The sequence below is a fragment of the Camelus bactrianus genome, chromosome 9 (genome assembly GCF_048773025.1).
Source record: "Camelus bactrianus isolate YW-2024 breed Bactrian camel chromosome 9, ASM4877302v1, whole genome shotgun sequence".
In the NCBI taxonomy this organism is placed as follows: Eukaryota; Metazoa; Chordata; class Mammalia; order Artiodactyla; family Camelidae; genus Camelus; species Camelus bactrianus.
This window is the reverse complement of record NC_133547.1, coordinates 25,449,836-25,469,913: the sequence shown is the minus strand read 5'-3', so window position 1 is coordinate 25,469,913 and position 20,078 is coordinate 25,449,836. Positions and strand designations below refer to the sequence as shown.

The following is a 20,078-nucleotide window of genomic DNA, read 5'->3' as shown; positions in this document are numbered from 1 at the left end:
TTCTGACGCAGTCCGGACAACTGTGAGGGGAAGGGGGCGGGGAGGCCTCTGGCTCCATTTCTGTCTACCCGTTGCTGGCGTCTGTGCTCCCAGAATCAGGCACCTTTACAGAAGGTCCCCTCCACTTCCTGGTCAGCAGTGCTCGCTGCTGGGGCGGTCGGTTCTAGGAAAGCAGTGTTTGGCCCTCCTGCCGAGGCGCTGCTCTGTGAATGTTCTGGGGACGTTCTAGGTAACTGCAAACCACCCGCTTTTTATTTATTTGTGTATCTTTCCTTCCCCCAACCCTCCTCTCCCCTCCCCTCAAGTGAGAGTGAGCGGTGGGGGCTGGTTTTCTCTGCTCACAGTGTGGAAAACGTGCCCTGGAGCGGTTCCCAGGCCTGCCTCCACCTCCATCTGCGTGGACCAACGCAGCGCACTCACCCACCCCAGGCTTCTAAGCGTGGACGCTCATGCTGGCCTTGTGATTGGTAGCAGTGGTAAAAGAAATACTGTGGAAGCACTTTGAAATCATTAACGGTGCACGTAAATGTAAAGGGTGACTCAAAGAAAGTAATTTTTTTTGCCAGTAATTTTAAAAGAAGCTGCTTTTGGCCTTGGAACAGTATCCGAAGTTGACACAAACAGCCACGAAATGAGCCCTACTCACACCACTTTGGTTCCAAGGAAACAAAGCAGCACGTGCTGGAAGGCCACCGACACCCCCTCACGTTTAGGTCCTGCTATAAAGTCAAAAAGAACTTCTTAAACAGGCCCAGCGGTCCAGGTGGAAATGCGTGGCCACAACAGAGCTGCAGCAGTCTCTTCCCTGCGAGCAGGCAGTGACCCGAGGAGGAGGCCCTTCTCCAAGTCGACCCTGCAGCAATGAGCAGGAATGGAGCGAACACAGTGCCAGCCGGGGACCGACCTCTGCTCACGGTGCCGATGAAATGCGGCCGCGCCTGCCTGCCCGGCACAGAGACGGCTCTTCAAAACATTCCAGCCGGCCAGGACTGCTTATCTCTTCCGGCTCCTACTTTCCCTGGAAGGAGGTGCGGACGTAAAGGGTTGAGCAAGAGCGTGAAGAGAGAAATAGGTCAGTTTCGAAAAAACAAGCTCTTGTGTCACCCACGTTTCAGGTAAAAAGTCCGCTTTCACCCTGGTGTTCAATCGGAGCCTCATCTTCGTAGCTTGGTTATGGCCGCTGGGGCTCTAGGCCACCGGCTTCCGCTGGCTCCTGCTGGAGCAGAGAAACATCTGGTTTCTACTCAGGGGAAACACAGCGAGTTGCCTTTTTTCTGACACCGCCCCCTCTGCACCAGCTGGGTGTCCGGTGACGCAAGCCTGCTCTGACACGTACGGCGGTGTCGCTCCACAGGTTTAAGTAAGTGCTCCGTCCCACAAGACTGTCGCCACTTCAGGTGCCAGCCTCCAGTCCCAGGGACCCAGGACAGCTCCACTGGACAAAATTCAGGGGCTCTCACACCCCCCCTCAAGTTCAGTCATTCACCAGAACAAGTCACAGAACTAAGGAAGACCGTTGCTGGCACACACAGGCTTACTGTGTAGGACACAACTCAGCAGCAGCCAAACGGAAGAGAGGCCGCGGGCAAGGCACTCGGCGGGGGGAGGGGGGGAGCAGGTGGGACCGGGGTGGGGGGACCGGGGGAGCTTTCCACCTGCACTGAGCACGCTGCCCTCCTGGAACCTCTCTACGTTCCCCAGCCTGGACGCTGCCGACCTCTGGCGTTTAGGGGTGTTTGGGGAAATTTCATCACATAGGCATGCACGGCTGATGAACTCATGGGCCACTGGAGATGGAAAATCTCCAGCCCCTTCCGCCCCCTCAGCAGTCAGGAGGTGTACTGAAAGTTCTGCCCCTCCAACCACCTGGTCAGCTCCTCTGGCGACCAGCACCCCCACCCAGAGTCACTCCATCAGCATAAACTCAGCATAAACTCGGGCAGGATGGAAAGGGGCGCTTGTGAGTAACAAAAGATGCCCCAGCCGGAAATTCCAAGGGTTTTAGGAGCTCTGTGCCAGATGCCGGGGGCAAGGCCAAAATACACACGAACTTCTGACTGTACCACGTGTGGCATCACACTGCAGGGGGACAGTCTTGCAGGAGGTCTAGTGCTTGTTTAGAGCAGCTGCACTCTGAAGCAGTGCCAAGCAGGCCACTTAGGAAGTTAAGCTCACCTTCAAGGACCAAACAAAGCAGGTGAGCCAGCGACACCCTGGGTCAATGACTAGAGCAGTCACTTCTGAAGGGAGGCCTTCCCTGGCCACTCTGACCAGGCCCTTCACAACGTGCTTTCAGTTCTCCATTCCTCGCTTTCACAGCACTTACCACACACTTTCATGAAGTTGTTCAATTAAGGCTTGTTTCTCTCCCACTAAAGTAAGTGCAAGCTCCGTCAGGTCTGCTCTACGTGTATCATGCTCATCGCTGTGTCCCCAGGGCTTAGCAGACAGCCGCTGCTGTTAAATATTAAATGAACATTAGAAGAATTAAAACTAGACCCTCCCCGCCGTGTGGAGCAAAGACAAGAATAACTTATCATTGCTGCATCATCTTATCTTCAATTCACCAAATTCCACACGACACGCAAAAGCCTCTGACTCCTTCAGCAGGTAAAGACTCTTCCAGCCGTATCAGCAGAGAAGAGACTTCGCTCAGCCGCGGCATCAAGAATACTTCGAGGAGCTCTCGGGACGCTGGAGTGATGAGTACGGTCAGGCTTCCGTAAGATCCCACAAAGAGCTAACAGGGATCGGGGAGGACGCCCGCGGTCCAAGGAAGGGGAGTGGCAGCGTCCCTGCACATCAGGCTGGCTTTGGGCTTCAGAACCCAGGGTTCTGCGGCCTTGCTTGCTGTCAGCAAAGAGGAGAAACCATGTTCTCTCTGCAATTTAGTTTTGATGGCTTCCCAGGAAACAAAAGCCACATTCCCCATCTGGAAGCTTCACACAGGATTTCTAAGTCAGGGAGGGGCTCTGTCTGGCTCAGTCAGCCGCGCAAGCACCACCTCCGCTCAGCGACCTAGGCTCCTCCTCTGTTCACAGCAAGTAAGTCTACAGTCATTTCTCTGCAGCAAACCTGAATGTGGAAGGACTGCACCACGAAAGCTGAAGGCGTCTTTTTTTTCTGTCTCCCCCCCCCCAACCCCTACACAAGAAACAGTATTTTTCTATTTATACTTGACAACATCATGTGTTTTTATTGTGGAAAGTCTTACTCATTCAAAGACGGCGACAACTTAGGCACTGTTCGTTGAACAGAGAAAGGAAGAGGCCTCATGTGCCACCAACGCACGTCATGACCAGAGCTGGGTACTGAGACCGTCACATCTCGCATCCTCTCTGACACAAGGTGTCCTCAGTAATCATGGCCTAACCGCTAAGGTGCAAAGCATCATCACCCCAGATGCTGAAGAGGATGGCAAGGCGTCCAACTCAGACACAGCCTCCACAAGGAACTCATGCTTCGTTGAAATAAGCCTGAATGTGAGATCAAACAAATGGCTTCCACAGTTGTGTCTTAAGGGAATCTGTGCCAAAGCAGTAAGAGTCACTGCCCAGGAGCTACGAGCTGGACCAAGAAAGATGCATGGGGTTCACACAAATGGAGGTGAGGGATGAGGGGCCGAGGGAGGAGGATTAATGGCGGGGCATGTAATACGTTACGTGAAGGAATGAGGAACAAATAAAGAAGGCGGGGGAAGACAAGGCGAATTTAAGGAGTTAGTGAAGAGACATCTATGGATGAAGTGGAATTTTTGAGACAGAAATAATGGAGATAAGAATGGAAAGTAGATTTTGGTCAAATACTAAAGTCTAGAATGTCTGGCTAAGAATTTTTCAAGACATAGCTCAGCCCTTCGCATCAACAGGCACCTGAGAAATAACTGCTTCGGCACAAAAATGCCACTTTCAGGATTAATAGCCAAATATCTTTATGAGAGCACAAAGGAATTTAGATTTGATCACACAAGCAGTAGGGAGTCACTGATGATGCCCGAGCAGAGGAATGATGGAAAAAACACACTGAAGGGCATGTTAGTGCGCATCAGGGACGCTGACTCGAAAGCATCAGGACTAATTCATCGAAGGGGGTTTGAGGACGAGACAGGGCGCCTAAGCCTGTACCAGGGCACATATCACATCACCTTGTGAAATAAAACAGAGACTTCGAAGGTAAAATGCCAAGCAGAAACATGAGGCAGTACAATGATGCAACTGAACAAGACAGTTAGATTTTGAGGCAGCAGACTGTTCCCAAAAGTCTTAACTGATATTTTCAAAAGAGGAATAGATTTGATCAGCTTTTCTACACTACATGCTACTTGAATACTTTGGTGAAATTTGATGCTCTGGAGTAAAAATGTTACTTTCAGAAACAGTAGTCAAGTATTTCATGCAATGCCACAGCACACAAGAGCAGTCACTTAACACACACACACACACACAATGGCGCCAGGTACGCGAGTGGCCATGCTGGATGCACCGTGAGCCAGCCAGCAGCCTGACAGCACGATGGGCCTTCCTTCTGGAAAAGCCACTAGGCGTGATGTCAGTCACCACGCAATCAAACCTCTGCTTAAAATCAAGTTACAGTTATTCTAACTATGGGCCAACATTTCATTTGTTTCACAACTGGTGCCTAATCAAACAGTTCTGTAGACTGCACCACAAGGTAACTTAATTAAATTCGGTGCCAAAAAAGTGGGGTCTTTTTTTTTGTTTTCTTTAAGCAACTGATCTATCAGTTTAGACAACAGAAATCTCATTTCTATAAAAATTATCACATGAATTAAATCTAAATCAAACCAAAATGCATCTGTTAAAAAACAGTCTTCTCTCACAAACTCTGCTTAAATATTTCCCAGCAACCGGCTTATGTGAACAAACCAGGAAGTGAAACCAAATTTGGTCACGTTGTGAAAACCAAGTAACATGAAAGAATATGTCTGGCTTAGCTGAAGCACTGTAGAGATTTCACTTAAAAATTCACCCCCTTGGAAACATCGATTTAATTAAAGCAGCAACAAGAGGAATTTCAAAAGCAGAAGGTCTTCACTTTGTTGTTTGGCAACTTCCCTCCATCTTCTGTGCAAACGTCTTTTCCTGTAGCCAGGCTGGCTCCTCTGAGATGCGAGTGCTCACCCGCCGGCCTGGTGAGTGGGGGACGGGGATAAGCTATCATTTTCATGCTACTGAGCCAGCTCTGCCACAAACCGGCACAATCTTTAACGACCTGCTTTGGAGAAATGTACCTTTTGCCTCTAAGGTAACAAGCAAATCTCATTTCTCCTAATTGTTTTGGGGTTACTGTCATTCCCTGTATTTTGCTTTAAAATACAAACTCTTTAAAAACAGGAACTGTATTTTACTATTTGTAGTTTGTTTTTGAACTGAGTATGAAGATTCAGTGACCCAGACGTACTAAGTCATCAAGTACCTAATGATTACCCTTACTGTCCAAGGACAGTGGCGTCAGACAAGACTTGTCACAGTTATGTTCAATATCTTACGTCACCTGTAACGAGAAAGAATGTGAAAACGAGTGTATACGTACGTGTACAGAATGCTGCGCACCAGAAATCGACACAACACTGCAAACTGACTACACTTCAATTAAAAAAAAGACTTGTTACAGTTCATATGGCCCTTCTAAGCACAGCCGTAAGTCCCTGCACTCCACTTCCACCCTGACTCCTAGCGGGCTGCCTGTGGAAGAGACAGCTAGAAGATACCTGTGCAAAAATAGAACGAATTCTCATTTACTGATTCTTTTTCTTTATTCTTAAGCAAGATTTGAGTGAGTTTAATATGAAAAATACTGCAGTATTTTTATGGACATTTCTTAGCAATGAACTACTACGACTTCATCAAGTGGTCAGATACCTCCCATCAGACACCGCACAAACACAGTGCAAGTGCGAACACCAGCGCTGCTCTGCAGACTACGCAGACACGTGGCCGCTGCACACGAGAATGAAATTTAAAGAGAAAAAACCTGCGAAGATAAGCAGCGACGTGCAAACCCACTGGCGTGTGTGTGTGTGTGTGTGTCCATACCATGTGTGTGTGCGTGACAGCCGGCACACTGACGTGGGCAGTGAACCCAGCAGACATTTGGAAGAGCTGTGTCACGCCCAAGAAAATGAGACGGTCCTACTGCCGTTTTGTAAAGAGGCCGAAGAGACTTCTGTACGGTCCCTCGTGGACCGTAAAGAAGTCGTGCGGAGGCAGTCGCCTCCTGGTCAGACCCCTGCTCTCGGGCACCTCGTTTTCTTCCTGTTACTCTCACTTTCTGTAGCAAATACCACACTGTCACGACAGCACCTGATACTTTGCATTCTTTGGAGTCTGGGAACAGGGTGGAATTTATTGCACATTTACTGTGGATGTGGGCTAAACAGGACAAGAAGGAATGATAATCAGTGAATGAGAATTCATTATTTCATTTTACTCTGGCATTTCACCTTAAATCTATCCTTAAAACACTCAAGGTTAGGGAGATGGGAGATACACACAAAATGAATAGGGAACAGGAATATATATAATCAAGGATTAAACAGTATAACTGAAACAGTGAGATACATTTGCATAATGCTTAAAGTTTATGGAGCATCTTTTCCCACAAGTCATTTAAATCATGCACTTGACTTTGCAATATGGACACCAGCTCAGAGAGAAAAAAATAAACTAAGTCACACGTGTCTGGTGAACGAGAGCTTGACTCCATAACTGACACCAAAATCGTGCTGTTCTCGCCGTCTGAGGCCGCCTCTCACAGCTCAGGGAGTGGAGAAAGCAGCCCGGGCGGTGTGCACCTGAGCCCCTGGGGGTAAGCAGGGGCCAACCAGGAGGAAGACGTCTCGCTGGGGCGGCAAGAGCAGCGGGGTCTCGCGTGAGGAAGAGCAGCGAGGCGGCAGGTCCCACTGAGGAGAGAGTCTTCACAGCCAGAGCGCGATGACGTCACAACGTGAAGCGGTGACGTGGTGAGGGCAGTTTGGACCTAAGATTCCATCCAGAATGAAGACTATGGCTTCACTTGACTCACAAAAGGGAACCATTATAAATTCTGAAACAGAACGTGAGCAATGTTCTGGGGAAATTAAGCTGGTGTGGCACGGGGGCTACCCTGGGGCGGGAGAAGGGAGGGGAGGGAGACAGAATGAAGGCAAGGGAGCCAGGCAGGATCCCACAGCAGTAAATCAATAACTGAGGAGTGAGGACCCGAACAGGGGGTGTCCGTGGAGATGTCCGGTGTGACTTTAAGTAGTGCTAACAGGGAAAAATCTGGCTGTACTGGCTGACGGGAGAGATGAGGAAAGGAAATAGAAGTAGACCTGGGCGAAGGCTTTATCATAAAGTGTGAGTTAATATTTCAATATTCACTGAAAAGCCAATGAGCAATCTGGTGAATTTTGCTCTTTTCCTTTGAATCAAGGGTAATTTACGAACATAATTAAGCTTTTATACCTTTATTAGGAGTTTGGCATAGCTAAGTTTTGACCGAGCATTGCTCTTGGGGGTGAATCCAGGGGGAAAGCTGAAGAAGGTGAGGTGAAAAGGCCATTTAGGTTCAGGTCATGATGAGACTTGGGTACCATGCTGTGGAATTCATGAAGGTTTTTATGCAAGGGAGTGAAATGTTCTGGCTAGTGTCAAATTTCAAATTTAGGAATTTAGCATTTGCTGCTTTGGCAGCAGCACGGAGGGTTCATCAGAAGGGAGAAGTGTATGATGTGGGCAGGAGGCCGGAGACAGGAAGGCTTGCGCGAAGACGCGACTGTGAGGAGAAGGGGGAGAGAAGCAAGTACGTTACGGCGCTGTTGAGTACCACCACTCCTAAGCACTTTCAAGCAGGTGTTCTGCTGAACAGCTTACGGGCACGGACTCCAGGCTCCCTCAGGGACTGACCAGGGCTGGTGGCAGACCAGGTGCTAAGGAGAGCCAGGACTCAAGAACAAGTGACCACCCTGGTTTTGGTCACAGAGTCGATGGTGAAAATTGGTCAGTGGAGAAGGGTGAGGAGTCTGGTTTTCAAAATACTGAGTCTGCAATACCCGTGGGTCATTGGGTGAAGGTCTGGCAGGCAGTTATAGATGCAAACTGGAGCCCTGGGTGAGGAGGACGAATGAACGAGCTTGTTAGATGCTCGTTGTTGCTGCTGGCCCTGGCCAGTGTTGGATTGAAAGACGTGCACTTGGTAATTTGGAAAAAATCAGTTACTTAAAATAAAGAACTAGACTGAGTCCATCTTGTCTGCAAAGGATGCACTTGGCACTTTCCTTTGTAAATATTTCTATTTAAAGATGAGACAATTTAACTTTTTACCAGGGCAATCAAGTTGACTAAGACATGAAGTCTGCATGTTATAACACACCCACACCCACACACACACACACACGCACACCCCTCCTTGAGTGGTTTCTGCTTGTCTGCCCAATCCAGTAAACAGGACTGGAAGTTCTCAGGTGACTTCCAGCCTCCCTGCTGCAGGTGCTCACTGCCTCCCTGTCCACGAACGGCCGGCTCTCACACGATACGCGATACACGAGGGCCTGCTTTCACTGCACTGCACTGAGAGAAGGCTGCTCTCCCCCCGCCCCCCGCGACTTCAACTACATTTCGTGCTCTAAACCTATTGGTTGTTTGAAGAAATAGTGAATATATTTAGCTTATTGAGGAGTTGACAGAAACAGGAAGGAATTTCAGACGTCATATGTTTTGTATTTTTACAAATACCGATCTTTCCTTTGCTAGCTCTGGTAGAGTTGGAAACTGTATCCTGGGGAATCCAATGCTGAAGAGCACTTCCTGTTCTGTTCTTCTCTATGTAATTTATCTCTGCTTAATGTACTATGTAATCATTCTGTCTGTTTTCTATGTCTACCCACTAGCTTCAAGAGCACAGAGCTTTCATCTGTAGGGTTCAGCGATGTGTCCCCAGATTTCAACCCAGAGAGCAGGAGATCAGTAAATAACTGCTGAGTAGACAGATCGCAATCCCGTGATTCCTGCACTTCGAGAACTCAGCGTGTGTTTTTCCTTAGCAATCATGGCTCGGTCTCCATATTCCAGCTTAACCCTGAACCACGACTTCTATTTATATCTCCAAAGAAACTCCTTCAGGATCTGCATCTTGGTGGGACCCTGTAGGGCACTGAAGGTAATTGGTGCAAAGAAATTACCAGTGGGAAGAAAGGAGGAGTCACGGTTCCTCTCCGCATCCCACTCTGGCTTCTGGTTTCCTGATCTCAATTCCTGTTTTCAGCACCTGCTTCAAGCCAGACTTCCTTTTGCTATTCTGACCCCGGCTTACCTGAGCCCGACACCTGTCGTCTTCATCGCTTGACATCTTGATTCTCTTTCTTGTGGTTAAACCTAGAGAAAGGCCTAAGCCTGTGCTTCTCACACAGCCTAGGCACTCACACAACTTCACCTCACAAGACAGTGGGATTTGACACAACGCTGTAAAATGACTATGACTCAATTTAAAAAATGTGAAAAAAAAAAAGACTGTTATACTTTCTCCTCAAGGTTCTTACTACCTTTTCTTGTCCCCCTTATAACACCCGATAATTTCCTCACCCCCTGTTTGATGGGATAATCACAGCAACCACTTGCATTTCTTACTCTACAGAATTTTTTCTGGTCTACTGGATTTAGTCAGCACGAACTATTATACAATCAAAGACAAGAAGAAACTATTACCATTCTCCAGATGCATAGTAAGAATGAAATTAAAAAGGACTTCAAACTTAGAAAAAAGATGTATTCTAAGCAATTTACGCTACATATTTTCCGTTTGATGTCTAGCTATGTTAGGAGAAAGTTCTGTGCTTGCGCATTCGTTGTGAGATGCAGCCAGTGTGCAACCTGAACTCTGCATTTCAAGTCGCTGGACTGGGTCGAATTTAATTCATCGGCCAAACACATCAATTTTATCAGCAGGGCAATGTTTAGAAAGGCTCTCGTCGTCTGCACAGAAGACAATTCACTTGACAGCACTTTCTTGAGTAATGACTCGAATCAGTCAGACTGAAAATAAACCTAGAGGGTGCACAGCTGTCACACAGCCCACAGCAGTCCTCTAGCAACAGCTTGATTCATTTTTCCCTCTCTGTACAACTGGTTCTGCAAACACGACTGCAATCCAATAAACGCATTTTTCACCCCACTGTGAAGAGAGAGCTTTTCATTGTAGGGGGAGGGCCCTGTTGGATTCCTTTACCCTTACAGGTATGATAAACTGCACAGAGTGACTTCTGGATTCTATTTAATGAGAAACAGACATTTAAAGTCAATGATCTATGTAAACCAGTTACAAATTAGGGCTCTAAAATTAGAGAATAATGTTTTATCAATTATAGCATCAAAGTTTGAGGGACAGACAGGTACTAGACTGTCCACTGAGTAAAGGCAACTTATTTATTTACACTGTAACATTCCTTAGTTATTAACTTTTTAATCATGGAAAACTTTAAACATACGCAAAAGTAGTATATGAAACCCACGTGCCCATCACTCTGATACAACAATCGTGATACCTACCCTGACTGGATTATTTGAAACAAATTCTAGATATTACATCTTATCTGTCTTATTTCAGTATGCACCTCCAAAAGGTAGAGTTTTTTTTTTTTTTTAATATAGCCACAATATCCTAATTGTGTGCTGGTGGATATTTAACAACCAGTTATCTGAGGGGGAAATAAAAGGCCCCGATCTGTAGTCTTTGCCAATTTCCATGGTGTAAATATTCCACCACGGCCAATTTCAAGCTACTGACACGATGTCACTGGATGTGCAGCTCCTTTACTATGCAGATACATTAGACATACATAACCTTAAGAGCACAGACAACAGCAAACTATAGTAAAATAGAAAATTAAAAGTTTTGAGTGTGACCTTTATTTTAATACTTTGAATTTTATAATGGTTGTGTTTAACAACTGGCTTGCAAAATTCTTGAGAACATAACAATCAGCTCCCATCAGCTCCAGCGCACCACTGAATCCAAGCAAATAATGAACAATTCCTTAATACCACCAACCACCCAAATTTCTCTTCCTTCTCTTCTTCCTCAGCAACAGAGGAGCATTTTCAGCAGGAAGGAAGAGGGAGCTCTGCTTCGGCTACATCGAAATGTTAGGCTTTCTAAATGGTTTGGTGCTGCTGTGTGCAGCTCCGTAGACTGTGAGAGGCTGTTTCTAGGCTAAATGAGACGCCGTCACGCACGGGTACCCCGTATTACTGGCAATCGGCAGTGTTTTTATTTCACTTTTACTGCCCATTCTCAGGCCCGTGAGAGAGAGTTTGAAGAGGAGCAGGAAAGCGACCTGGCAGAGGGAATTAAGCCCTTTCCCAGGTGGACAGCTGCGATTCGACGGAGCGCTCTGCAGGAGAAACTCCTGAGATGCCAGACAGATCCGTCCCACCACGGAGACTCAGTTTGTAAAAAGCCCGCTTGAAATGTGCCTTCCAGAGCTGAGTACGGCAAGTCAGATGTGGTGGGGCGTAAGCATCCTGCTGAATCCTTGGCAAGGACGCCAGGCTGCCCTGTGACTCCACCCTGAGCTCACCGTCAGGTGAAACTCAAGTCCAGTAAATGAACCAGTGTCTCCCAGCACTCGCCCAGACTCCAGAGTGTACCTTCACGAACCCCCTCCCACCACCCAATCTGTTCCCGAACATCACTCCCCACCCTGCCGTTGGACAAACCCTTTATTCCAGACAGGCCGGCCTGCGCACTGCCCCACAAACACACCCCGTCTTCATATATTTAATACATACTATTTTATATTTATTCAGAAGTATAAATAGTAGCACAAGGAAGCCCCTGTGGCCTTCACCCAGCTTCAGCAGTTCTCAACACACCACACCCACGCCTGGGATTACTGCAAGCAAATCCTGGACGCATCACTTCACCCACAGTTCTTTCAGTGCTGCGAACATTCTGCCCTCTGCACATCTCTGCTCAGACACGTCCCTCCCATCCCCTGCACCTTCCCAAATTCTATCTCATCCTGCCAGGCTCACCTGGGTCTCACGTCCTACATTGTTTGCACTGAACCTGCCCGAGTCGTATGTCTCCTTGGACATCCTTCTTATCGCTGTCCTGGGGCTCCTTACCACTTAAGTTGCACATTCACAACGTCATTGGCCTGGAAAGCAGGAAATTGTTCTCACTGCACAGACAGTGCAGTGACAATGCTTAGTAAAGAAAGAACTAAAGGATAACAATTTGGTCTTATAAAATTTATTAAAATTTGGTACACCAATTTCACACAGCAAACTGACTAAATTCCTCACGTGGCAGACGCCTCGTGGCACAGAACGTGGTGTGCAGTATGACAGGCCAGAGAGAGCACTAGACATGGGGCTAAAAGGCTGGTCCTTGTCCTGGTCCTTCTCTTCGTGTGTTTTTTGGGTACACTGAATGACTCAGAGCTCACCCATAAAATCACCTGTAGCCATCCTCTCTCCCCGTCACTGAACGGTCAGAATCAAATGCGATTATATATGTAAAGACGGCTTTGTAATTATAAAGCATTTGTTGATACACATCATTACCTGTAAATGTAGAAATAACTGGCCATCTGATTTGATTACAAGGAAAACTATTGCTTTGGATCCTGATTATATGAGAATAAATTAAAGCTCTCAACCGGGAAAACGAGAATGTGAAAGTCAGCATCGTGGTCAGACAGGATTCAGAACCACAAGCTTAACCCTGGGGGAATATAAGAGCACAGATAGATTCTAGCTTCAAAAACCACTGCCTTACAATCAACATAGACAAACCGAAGGACCCCTAAAAAGAGACTGCAAAAGAAGCAAGCCAGACAGTCGGCTGTTTAAGAAAAATTCCTGTTACATGACTTACATGAAAAGGCAAAATTCAACGTCTGATTCCCTCCTTCAAATGAAACTGCAGAGTTATCCAGTGGCATGGCTGTCATTCTGAGTTTATTCTCTCCTAGGACATTTTCAAAGTCTGGCTTCTCAACTTTTCCTTCTGCTTTGCCAAAGAACAATCATGACTATCAAACTGCAAATATTTATCGTATTACACTAAACACTACTTAAATTACAGTGGAACTGAGGTCTCTTCTTCCTCCAACAGAAAAGAAGATGGATGGCGTCATCAAAAAAAATACCGTTCTACAAATGACACTGCAAGCAGTGTCCCGTGAGGGAAAGACTCAGCCTACCTAAATGATCCACTGGAATATTAATATTACAAGTTTTCTTGCAAGTAAGTGAAAATTATGAGGGGTGAGGAAAAGGCTTCTAATTTTTTTTTTCATAAAACTCGGGATAATCTAGGCCAATGTAGAGAAAAGGCTTTTTCAACTCTGGACGTTAACACAATTTAGCAATAGCTGGTAAAAACAACAGCTGCTAAGCCTGGTAGATCCAAACGAGATTACTAGTTCAACATCACAGAAACACACAGAACATCTCAAGATTCACAGCACACTGACGACAAAGCACCAAAACGAAATCTCATTAGGAAAGGAAATCTTTTGTCTAGGGAGAATTTTTTTATTAGACTGAACCATGTGTAACACCTCTGAATGCTTCACTGGAAGGGAAAACACAGCATCAAAAGAATGAACCGCGGAGCGGCTTCCTTCCTCTGCCCGCTCCCCACTCCCCGCCCTCCGCCGCACACGCCGGCCAGCTCTCTGCACCCTTGCGGCTCGTTCTCCACTCACACACCCACTTAGACAGAAACCTTTTTTTTTAAAAAAATCATCATTTTTCAAAAATGAGATCATATTGTTAGAATAAACCTTCTCTCATCTGGATTGCTTGAAGATTAGGAAACTACCCCTAACTGACTCAGTCACCTTCACACCCAACAGGAAGAGAAACAAAGGCGTTCTAGGACTTCTGACAAATAAAAATGAGCATTTCCTACCACTTAGACTTACGTGACTCTGAGTGTTGTTACCATGAGGACCAATTATAACGAAAGACTCTTCAAAGTTAAAACCTATGTATCTCAAAATACGTGTTAAAGATGGGAAGGACCATAATTTTTTTTTACTTATTCGTTTGCTGAATAACTTGTGCTTGAATTTCAGAGAATGCAAAGACTGAACATATTTCAGGCTATAACAAAAATTTAGAGGCTTTTCCAACCTGGTCTTGGAACAGCTATAATTTCTTCTAATTAGTCTGTAGTGCTCCTGGGCAATCAGTAACTATACAAAAGCCTAATTTTCCAGAATTAAGCAATTGGACTCTACTTTTAAGATAACCAGGAAAAAGGTCCACTGAAGCCTAGTTAACTGAAACAAGTCATAAATCATCAAGAGACAAACCGGGTGGCACCTGCCCTAACAGTTCCTCCTAGGTCAAAGGTCAATGGGACTCAACAAGCCCCGTGTTTTGTGAGGCCCTGAGAAGCGGCTGACGTGAGGCTGAGGTAGTCGAATGTGGCCAGTATGTTCTGACTCTCAGCTGCGGGAGCTGGTGCCCATCACAAGGTGACCACGTGTTCAATATGCTACTTAGCCCTTTACATCAATTGCCTTATTCATGCTCCCAACAACTCAGTGAGGTTATCTCCACTGTAAGATGAGGCAACTGAGGCAGTTACGGGATTTACCTACGTCTGCACAACCAACAATCTCACAAGGCTAGCACGAATGCGAATAACCTTCAAACAGACCTTGGAGGAGAGTCAAAAGCAGCTCAGCCCAAGATGAGATGAACAGCAGCCTAAACGTGCTTTGTGCCTTCGCGCCGCCGTGCGCGCAGCAGCAGTGCTCGGCAAAGCGGCTCGGCAGGGTGGCCCCTCACCCTGCCTGGCGGCGCCTTCACTCGAGCAAGCTCGTCTCTCAGAACGCAGCTTAACTGGGAAAGCAGAAGCAACGCTGCCTGGCCTACTGTCTCCTCCACACTGAGACAGCCTCCAACGCAGCGGCCACTCCTTCCGCTCCGGAGGCGTCAGAGAACAATCGCCCACGAAGGAGTGAACTCCTCGCAAACACAAAACCTACCCGACAGCTCGCAAGCCTCCTAGAAGACGAGGAGCTGCCCTGCACGGAAGGACTACCTGGTTTCTGCAGACTCTCCTGTGCAAAAGAGTCCTTTTCCTTCCCACAGAATACACACTCCTTCTCCGCAGCCTTCCCTCGTCGCTAGTCAGAAGACACTCACGTCCAGAACCGTCCTAGTCCACTGGGGCTGCTGCAACAGACTCCCACACCCTGGGCGGCTCAGTCAGAAACTCTCACTGCCCACAGTCCCAGAGGCTGAGAAGCCCAGCATCCAGGAACCGGAAGATTCGGGGTCTGGTGAGAGCTCACTTCCTGGTCCACACACGGCTGTGGCTGGAGGGGCCAGGGAGCTCTCTGGAGACCCTTTCACAAGGGCACTAATCCCGCTCTTGAAGGCTCCACCCTCGCGACTCAATTACCTTCCGAAGGCCCCCTCCTACCACCATAACCTTAAGGGTTAGGTTTTAACATATGACTCTGGAGGGAGACGCATTCAGTCTGGAGCAGAAGACTCAGCTTTAAAGCTGTGCTGGTATGACATATATTCACGGGTAATCTGAAATTTGAGGATTCGAGGGGCCTCATAAATAATCAGGAGGAATGTAATCCAGTCCTTCTGTGAAAAACAGCTGAAGAGCTAGGACTTAATAGTAAAACTAGCAAAACTTCAGCAACGTAACCACCATGAGACCCGTGATGAAAGGAAACGGGTGTATTTACTCCTCTGACCTCTTCCTCAGGCATTTTTTTCCTATTAGCCTCCTCTGCTCCATCCTCACTGCCCTGCTTGGTCCCTCGGCGTGCTCTCTCACATCTCCAACTCATCCTCCACACAGCTGCCAGCATCGCTTCCTGGAGCAAAGCCGACGTCACCTTCTGCTTCCAAACCTTCCCTGCAGCTCCTGGGCTGCCCCTGATGAAGCTGCGTGCTGCCTGGGGGGCCAAAAGTGCATGTGCAGGCCCGCCCTGGGCAGAGGCTGCGCCGAGTCAGCACTGGGAGCTCCAGCTCCCACTCCAGGCTCCAGTGCTCTGGTTCTCCCAGGCATGGTACCAGGGGAAAAGCTGACTTTGGTGGCGAGGGCTACACTGTCACATACGGAAAAGCCCCAAAGCATGAGGTTGATTCCAAGCACATTTCCACATCCGTGTAAGAGCCAATATAGTAGATAAAATTGGCAAAGTCCTACTTCATCAGGCAAAAAAGAAAGGAGCCCTATGGCCAAAGAAACTCGAATTTAAAGCCAAAAGGAACTTCAGGCCCTCATGCCACACACCGTGCAAGACACACAGAGCATTCACCTTCTTCAGCTCCAAAAATGTGATTCACGCCCCTTGACTTCATATACTAAAACATGGTGCTAAATTATTTTCCCTTTACATAAACATAGACATAAAATATGAGTGATACAAAACTTAAGACATAATAATAAATTTAAAAATAACTGTCCAGAGGATGTAATTAGCTGGAATATTTTATTTAATCTCTGGGTATTTCATAGTGAGTGTCTAAGAACCTGACATGTGAAGACACAACGTATGAACGAATGACCACGCGTGTGGAAGGTCAGAAACTGCCCGTGGGCACCTTCTCCCAGATCTTACGAAAAACACTAATTTCCACGGTATCTAGAGAACATTTAACTGTAATTCTAAAACAAGCACAAAATAAGTGCACATTAGTTTAACCACTTATTTTTAAAAATTTAATGGATGGGAGCAAATACTGCAAGCTATCAGTAAGCAAGATAGATCTTTAATTTTTTAAAATATCTAATGCAGGCTAAGTACCTTGAAGAAAGGAAAGTCCATGCTGGCAGAGCCCCTCTCCTGAAAGGTCATGTTAAACAACGCTCAATCCAGCCAAGGACTCAGGACTGGCAGACCTCAACACCAGCCAAGATCCCCTCCCACGTGCTACGCTCAGTAGGTTTGCCTTTTGCAGTGGGCTGACTCTGCAGCACTTATCTCTGCCGTGCACCCCTCCACAGGCTCCCACCGCTCTCCATTCACCTTCATGACTACGGGTCAAGAAAGGGCTGGTGAAGCCAGAGCAACAGAAGAGCAGACCCTGAATCAGCTCGTAGCCCCCGCGCCCCCTCTCAGCTGGGCTGGCCCAGTTCTGCCACCAATAAAGAACAAGCCACGCCCGAAAAAACCTTGATCCCTTTTTAGCACTGTAAACCATGGAAGAGATGCTTATTACATCTGCTTTGTTCTCGATTTCTATGGTGCCCATCACCATAGTAACAAGGCACACAGATGGAAAAGTAGGCTAGAAATACCCAGAAACGGGAAGTGGGGATGGGAATATGGAAGAAGGGTCCTTTCACTGGTTCAGAGAGAAAAGGCCAGAATTTTTCTATCTATCAACATAACACTAAGGGGCACTTCTAATGGGGAAAGTAGGTTTCTTTGTCTTCAAGAGCAGCAATAGAAAGCAGCCTAAAAATTCAACAACTATCAATGTTCGCAGGAGGTAGCTGCCAAGCTTCGGAGGGTTTAAAGCCAGATGTGTTTTATTAGAAAATCCTGTATGCAAATCAAAAGCTTTATACAGCACCCAACTTTGGAAGTCACATATGCACTCCCCAGTGTGGAGGATTACTACTGAACATTTTTTGTTATTTTGCAGTGTTAAAAGTCGAGACATCTGTTAAGGAAGCGTGGCTGGGAAGATAAGCTGATACAGTGAGTATCTTCCTGAAAGAGACAGCTCTGTCTTCCAAGCTTTTGTAAAAAACGGCCCAAGAGGAAATCCCTGGGTGGGGTTGTGGGGTGGCTGTTATTCCCCCAGGGAGTCGCTGTCCCTGTTGAAACTGGGACAAGGTCTTTCCCAACTCCAGCCCCTCTGATGTCTGTACAGAGACCTTCAAAGGCGCTGTCAGTCCCTATCAGCTCTGTGAGAAAATTCTTCCCGCTCCAAGATCTCCATTTTATTTTTTTGTTTTTTTCCTTCCCTGCCACCAGCCCGGGTCCTAATTTTCTAGGACATTTGGAATACTTGGGATATTATTTATGTTGTTACTGGTCAGGAAACAGGAAAAGGAGACACACTAGCTGCATGAGCTAGTTGGGGAGGTTTTATGCCATGCAGATAAAAATGGTGTATATACAAAACAAAGCAGGAGATGCTTTATGGACTAACCTGAGAGAGTTTAACACTCTAGCAACCTACGAGTTTAGCAGAAGAAAGCAATGGGCAACTTTGTGGGACTCGTAGGCCCTTGACTCAGCTGCAAACCAGTCTGCCACTGGATGCTTCTTACCTTGATGTCTTAACCTTAATGTCTTGTCAGCAAAAAGAAAAGCTGAAATAGAGCAGGGGTGTGAACTGGAGGTGTCAAGGCACGTTAAAATGTTATGCATGTGTGTTATTCCGGGAAAAACTCTCAAGGCTACGTATGCACGTGCGATGTAAAAACTGAGATACTCTCTAAGGTCTCTTTCGCACAAGTCTAGAATACCATGAACTGAGTCAGGTTATCCACATGAACTCAAGGCTCTGAGCTCCGACTCAAGTGAGCGTAATATTCAGGTCTTCCCAAAAGTCCTCACCCTAAGCTGAGGGATGCTGTTCCTGGCCACCCTGTGCAACCCCCGCCACCAGCCACTCTCTAGCTCTCTGCCCTGCTTCATTTTCCTTCATTTCCGCTCTTAGCACACGACATCATGTGTCGGATTTGCTTACTGCCTTTCTTCTCTCCTCTGGGATGTGTGCTACATCCAAAAAGGGCTCATTCTGTCTTCTTCATTGTTGGGTTTGAATTCTGTTTTCTTCATAGTTGCATATAGATCCCAGTGCCTGGTGAGATGCCTGGTAAATATGAATTGCTCAAAAAATAATGAATGAACTTTTTTTAATCCATAACACAAAGCATGGCAGGCCCAAAATTCAAATACTCTTTTTCTCTTTGTAAAAAATCTGGGGGCCTGCTAAGAGCCGCGCACTCTACTGAGCACTTCACGAGCGTATCTATCTTACTCAGTCTTCACGTGCTCACCTTAAGACACGTTTTCCAATCTTTAGAGCCTTCTATAAAATAACACATCCGGGGAAAGGAGGCCGGCAGCATACTGCAGAAGAAGTTGCCTCATCAGGTGCCAGATCTGCACTCACGTGTGGCATCTGCTGAGACAAGCCGCACATCTCCTTATTAACTCAGTGTCCACGTCCGTATCATGGGGATGGATAACACTTGCTCCATCTCCCACAGGTCATCAGGAGAATAAATGCGAGTGTAAATGCTTTGGTATGAGAGAAGCGATGCGCAAATGTATAACACAGTAATGAGGTGGGGGCTCCTGTGAAGTGTTTCAGGAGAGATCTACTATAAGCTGTCGGGAGAAGGCAAGGGGACGGGGGACACCTGCACAGCGTCCTGACATACAAGGTGTCGGGAGGACCCAGTGAAGACGTCCCACTCAGTGGCACGAAGCCAGACTCACCTCCTCTGCCTTCAGACTGCAGTGCTCTGTAAAGAAAACAGCGTCCCAAACCTAGCCTGGGACCAAACCATTTTGCATGTAATTCACAACCTCCTCTTGGAAAGAAATTAGCATTCCCGATGAAACACCGCAGAAATTTTCTTTTCAGTGGGATTAAAACTTGTTTTCAGAAGTCACCTACTGCTGCCGTAGGTGATTGCCGGTCAAGCACCTGGTGATCCTTACCAGCATTCTTTTTGTGTCTAATCTAACAGTGAGTATTAAAAATTCATGTACTATTTCTAAATGTTCTAGGAGAGTTTGAGCATACGTTCTTAAAACAAATAATGGTGATTCAATTACTTTGGTATCAAATTAACTTCCATCAAGTATTTTTAAAAGAGTCATAAGCTCCAACTATGTTCTTTCCTTAATGAATGCTCTTGTCCACCAAGAAGAAATCTTTAAACTGGTCTATTAGAGGCCTTCCCCCTTAAGAGTTGATAGTCAGTTTGACTGAAAAGTTTTCTTGAGCCCCCCAAACCAGCTGATCTTCAAAGTGGGTATAGGGTTTGGGGGCCTTTTGTTTTTGGAAGGAAGGGTACTCTGGTAGAATCCCTTTCCAGATCACCAGTTAACCCTTGTC

The 20,078-nt window shown here is 46.7% G+C and overlaps 1 protein-coding gene across 2 annotated transcripts in view; it reads right to left on the bottom strand.

Annotated features, from left to right (window-relative positions):
• LRRC8B (leucine rich repeat containing 8 VRAC subunit B) overlaps nucleotides 1-20,078 on the bottom strand; it is a 63,032-nt gene that overhangs the window by 32,737 nt on the left and 10,217 nt on the right. The window contains exon 1 of one of the 2 annotated variants that reach the window (XM_074369890.1): nucleotides 19,009-19,104. The exons of the other annotated variant lie outside the window; for it this stretch is intronic. The gene's annotated coding sequence lies outside the window, so the exon portion shown is untranslated. Of the gene's footprint in view, nucleotides 1-19,008; nucleotides 19,105-20,078 lie in introns of those variants that run through there. 2 annotated transcript variants of the gene reach the window in all.